Below are 6,000 nucleotides of genomic sequence, written 5' to 3' on the forward strand. Positions count from 1 at the left end.
AACATTAAATTTTTCTGTGATCTGTGGTTATCTCTGGTGTGCTAAGTTTTGCCTTTGTGAAAATATGATTTAATAAATAGTCTTTATTTTTTTATAGGTAAAAGCCTATGCTTTTAATCAAGTCAGGACCCCTTCACCCACCTTTCTTCCCTCCCTCCTCCTCCTGGTACACTAGTCTTCACAAAGCATTACTGCCTGAGTCCTGCAGAAAGGCTGACTAATGTGTCCTCAGTGATGAGGGTGCTTTGGCAGATAGGCATCTAGCACTTGGGTTAGGCCAGATTAAGGCAAGATGTGACAGGTTAATCATCTTTCACCTTTACACATTTTGGATAAATTTAAAGTTAGCATAAAAAGACATACTAATAAGAAGAAATGTGACTGTCTTTACTTTTCCATGGGTCATATGATTTTTTTTCTCTTTCATTCCCTTGCCTGTCTGCAGGTTTTGTATCCACACACACACACACACACACATACACACACATACACACACACACACACACACACACACACACATTTCCTCCTCTGTCTTTAGAGAATCTAAATGTATATGAATGAGAGTAAAAGCTGACAGCCGTTATGAATTAGACATTCAACTACAACTTGTCCTAGCCTGTCCTGTGTTAATTATTCATTCAACAAATATGCACAGAGGCCGATTACATATCCGGTGTACTGGGAGTACAAAGGCATATTCATCTTTGTCACGGCCCTTAAGAAACATACAATCCCTTCCTGGGAATGGATGTGTAAACAAGTGACTACAGCACAGTGGCTGATAAATGCTAAAACAGCCATGTGTATAAAGTCCTAGCAACGTGCTCCAGTTAACACAGTGATTGATTCTACTGGAGATCAGAGAACGTTTCACGGGAAGATGGCACCAGAGCTGCATCTGAAAGCAGGAGCAGGTGTGCACAAGTCAGAGAAAGTAAAAAGAGGCGAGGAAGATGGAGAGGAGGGAGGGCTAGGCTGTAGCAGGACCACAAACACAAACAGAGTATTAGAGGTCCTCAAGCAGCTTGTCCAACAGGGCAGCAGTGCCCAATCCCCAGAGTGCAGAGGACACACATGACCAGGAACAGCAGAAATGAGTCTAGCACATTGATTTAGGGTCAAGTTAGGAAGAGTGTTATGTGCTACACTAATAATTTGGCCTTTATCCTATACGCAGTGGTTCTTAACCCTTTTTGGAGAGTCCAGTGAAAGCTAGGAATCCTCTTTTCAGAAGTATGATAATAACGAACATATACCCAGAATGTCACATACAGTTTCTCAGTCCTCATAGCACATCTGGAATCCATTACTGGACACCACCGGCTACAGGCATGGAACCACAGAAAGTCTCTTAGCAGAGAGTGAACAGCCTAGTTTTGTAGGCTAGTTTGTGGCTAGTAGATAACTAGCCGCAGTGTGGAGTACAGACTAGATGGAGGTCAAAACATCCGATGAGAAGCCTGTTGCAAAATGCCAGGCATAAGGCCTTAGAACCAGAATGAAGGCAGTGCAGGGAAGGATGGAGAGCATAGGAATGGAAACAAAGGCACTTCATAAATGGAATTGATAAGGTTTGGTGTCTGATTAAAGGTAGATGTTGAGCATCAAGTATTTGGTTATTGCTTGCGTTTATCTTACTTCCACACTAAAGCATAAATCCTCTGAAAGGTGTCGCTGCACCAGGCTGGACCTGGGAGTGAGCAGAAGCAGAAACATAAACATGTAGGATTAAAACTTAACATTTCATGAGAAAACAAGTCCCTCCACCAAGCAGGAGGCAGAGGTGTATGGGGTAGTGAGCTCTGGGACTGATGGACAATTGCTGGTAGACACTGAGAAGCAGGGAAGGACCTGTTGCAATTGGCAAATCTGGATGGGAGACAATCATGTCAGAGCAGCAAGTCAACTTGCTGGTTGTCATCTGTGCCTTCCTTACAAGACTTCCTATCCCCAGAGCATCTAGTGGAGTATAGACACTGAAGAAATCTGTTGACTATCAGCCTAAGTCTATATTAAGCAATTATGATGCTTCTGGATGGCTGGGATGCTTGATTTGCCTTACACTGGTTATGGGAAAATATTATCAGGACCATAAGTAGACCCTCAATTTGATTTATTGTCAAATACCAAAACTTGTGAAACTATTCCAGTTATTCAAGCTTTTACCTATGGCAACAGGTTAAAACCAGAGGGGAATGCTACCAATTGAAGATTCAGAGATATGGTCATTGAGATAGCTGTTGCTTTTTAAAAAGTGTATCTGAGTTACAGGTGTAGTGTTTTTGACAAAATTCATTTATTTGTGTGGAAGAGCTGGGGTGGTGGCACATATTTGAACTGGAGAAAAGAAGTCCCAGAATTCGACACCACTTGGAAATTTTAAGGAACCAGGTCTTTCTCTCTCTGCCCCCATTTTCCCCCTTCTTTTATACCCCACTGCGCCCCATGCTTATGCCATGCCCTACGTATGTTTTTGAGAAACGATGACAAGTAAACGAGTAATCTAGGATTTGAAACAGAACATACTTCCAAAGCCTTTCACCATTATGAAATATTTGTCCAGATGTCTTACACTCTCTTCTAAATGACATGCATAATAATTATTTCACTGATCACTGTAAGCAGCTCACAAAGGAAGCACAGTCCCTGCCTCAAAGAATTTGCAGTCTAATTGGGAAGATAATGGGTGTGTAAAATGATAATCCTGAAGAGCTACCACATCTAGTTTCAAATGTAATTCATTCCGTACTAACTCTTGCCAATTGATAATGCCTGGATGGGATATCAACTAACTGCAGATTAAGCAGGATATTGAGATAGTGGAGAGCTTGGCATTCTTTTATAGTTTGTGGCTATGGGAAGTGAATGCAAGCAAAAGTAGAAACAAGAAGGTAGAAAAGAAAAAAAACATGTAATATTGAGTAAGGACAATGTTTTAGATTTCAATTCCAAACACTCATCCTGCAATATCCAAATGGCACATGAGAGAGCACCCAACGGTGAGCGTAGAAACAGAACCTAAATGACACTCCAAGTCCTATGAAGCTTCATTCAGAATCAAGGCAGCACATTTTTTTGTTGGCCCAGATGACACCATGGTCAACCAAGGAAGAGTGAGGGAAGTTCTAAAATCAGAGACTTGATATTGGTAAGAACTGATCATTTTTTTCCAGCTTCTCTATTATCAACTACAATTTGAGTTTTTGTTCATCAGACTCCAAGCCATATTAACTTATTAACTTTCCAGTTTCCGCAACGAGTCACAAAGTGAGCCTTTTCTCTGTCAGGAATTCTTTCTCCATGATTCCAAACCCCAACATGTGCTTTCCAGAGCCTCAGATGTTTCGTTAGTTCTACAGATGTTTTGTAAATGCATTTCAGCAGAATTTGCCAGGGCTGCAGAAAGAATCTATGGCTGATTAGAGTCACAATTTGGACAGGGCTCGAGTTAGATGAGATGGAACCGGAAACCAAAACTTCTAACTGGCTCACCAGGAAGTCAGGAATCCACAAAAAGAGTGGAGAAGGAATTCCATTTCAGGGGGTGTTTCAAATATGCCTATTTTGGGGAGTGGAGGGGTGTGGAAGCCCAGGAGATGATTCTTCCCTGTTTTCCTTGGTGCTTGGCCTGCATATTATTTTCCACTGGAGATTTTTATTTTCTAAGTATAGAAAAAACAGCAACCAAGACGAACTGCTTTATTTTCAGAATTCCAGGTAAAATGACCTTTTTTCACAGTTGAGGTGAAACAGTATAAAGGCTTTGAAATATCCCCACAAATGCAAAGGGTCAAGAATGCGATGACTGTCAGCACAAACTTGGGCATAAGTGGTTTTTTAAAATTACTACAGTTTGTACAGGATACAATTCTCCTATTGTCTGATTTTCCTTTGTGAAAGACATGGAGTTACTCGTTTCAGCCTTCTGCTCTTAACTGAGCTGCCTCTAGGTTCAGAGGCTATTAAATTAAAGAATATTATTATAGAACATATATTAAATATTATATGTCTATATATAATATATGCTCTATCTATATTATATAGATATATATTATATATATTATTTACCTATAATATATACTATATATCATATCTATACTATATATCTATAATATACACTATATAGTATATATTATATATAATGTGGATAATAGATACTATATATCTATATATAATCTTATGTATATATAATCTATTTTTTATAGATATATAATATAGATATAATATACACATACATAATATTCTATTATATAGATATATACATACATGTACATGTATGTACATGTATTAAACAAAGCAGAGTATTAAAACAAAGCAGAGCATTTCTATTTGCTAAGCTTATGCTTTTAAAGTAATAGAAACTGACAGTGATAGAATATTTTACTATGCTTTTTCTTGAGATGAGCCGATTCAAAACACTCAATGACCAGTTGCAAATTTCCTGAATACTGATCTTTGCTCAAATCAGCAATTATTGATTTTAATTCAGCTGGCTGTGAAATTGTGTTCGGGTGGAGCTCTCCAAAATGCCCAGAGGTTTCTGCAGCAATTTCTTAGATGAGCTGTAATCTGGCCTTGTCCTTGGATAGAATACAAAAAAAATCAAGTTACCATAGCTCTGAAATGAAAATCGCACTGAAGCATTTGACATCGAGCAGAGTCAGGTTTTTGTTTCCTAAAAAGTAATGAAGCTGTCTTAATTCTATCTCCAAGCTGTTATTCCAAGATTGAGAAACAATTCTGAGGACATAATAATTTTTTAAAAGAAAAGCAACATTAGTTCTTATCATTCTATAAAAAAAAAAATTATGTACTGAGAGACACCGTTTAAAAATGGAAAGGAAGGTCAGAATGTGAAGCTAGGCAGAACAAAAGGTGGTCAGATAACAGGTGTAAAGCCTGGCTGGATCAGGTACTGACTGTGTGACTTGTCAGGGGAGCGATGTGTATGTTCGTGGCAGAGATGAAATAATTAACACTAACATGTCAGAAACTATATCCAGTACTTTGTGTACATTCTCTTGGTTAGCCTTCACAGTCACCCTAGTAAGAGAAGTATCAATGTTGCCCTTTTACAGATGAAGAAACTCTGCTCAAAGAGATCTGACAATGTGCTGAAGGCAAGTTGACCAATATACGACTAGTAAAGTCTGAGACCCACAGCCAAGTTCTTTCTTCTACACAATGATAGAGGTTGTTCAACCTCTCTAAGCCTCAATTTACTTGTTAGTAAAATAAGGGGGAAAAATCCAAACTGACATGGCTCAATGGGAGGATTAAATACGATAATTTGGGTAAATTCTGGCATACTTCCTGGCACATAGGTACTTAATAAATCCCAGCCAGCATTTTTCCCTCACCAGTAACCCTCCAGGCTTAGGTACAATTAGGTGCCCTCATAGGAATGTGAAAGGGGTGTGCCCATGAGCGCATGTGCACAGTGGAAGAAAGAGGAAGACAGGTACCCAAAATCTTTCCGAGGTCTGCATAGCTTTTACACCACGTGAACTGACTTTTCTCCTCGGTAGCAAGGGACAGACTTCATGCAGTGGCCTCTGAAAGACTGTGCACTGTGTCACTGGCAGTTCATCATATCCCCCAGCAGTGCAGCTATGATAAGAACCAGATGATCTGAATTTCCTAAGTAAAGCCAGCAGCAAATATCTGGGAAAGCGCATGCCTCAGTATCCACACACTCTGCTTTTTAAGAAAGTACATCAAAAAGCTAATGGACTTTTACAAGAGCCCAGTTACAGCTTAATATCTATAAGCTCTCAGATCAGGGAATCACAACCCCTACCATGTAAAGTTGGTGGCAGAACCAGTATTCCAAATTATTAAAGAAGCCAAAGATTAGATAAGATTTAGAGAGACCTGATATGTATAGAGGAGTTAAAAATGGAATCCGCAGATTCATTTCCAAAGCTTGGTACGTGGACAGGATGTTTCCGTGTATAGACTTCTCCATTTTGCATGGACTCACCACAGAAAAATGGTCCT

General features: G+C 39.3%; 1 protein-coding gene across 9 annotated transcripts in view; it reads left to right on the plus strand.

Annotated features, from left to right (window-relative positions):
- The window catches only part of ADAMTSL1 (ADAMTS like 1), an 885,520-nt gene that overhangs the window by 524,989 nt on the left and 354,531 nt on the right, over positions 1-6,000 (plus strand). Inside the window, exon 1 of one of the 9 annotated variants that reach the window (XM_040481340.1) lies at positions 162-166. The exons of the other annotated variants lie outside the window; for them this stretch is intronic. The gene's annotated coding sequence lies outside the window, so the exon portion shown is untranslated. Of the gene's footprint in view, positions 1-161; positions 167-6,000 lie in introns of those variants that run through there. 9 annotated transcript variants of the gene reach the window in all.

This window comes from Herpailurus yagouaroundi, unplaced genomic scaffold (genome assembly GCF_014898765.1).
Source record: "Herpailurus yagouaroundi ecotype Mexico unplaced genomic scaffold, PumYag 160, whole genome shotgun sequence".
Lineage (NCBI taxonomy): Eukaryota > Metazoa > Chordata > Mammalia > Carnivora > Felidae > Herpailurus > Herpailurus yagouaroundi.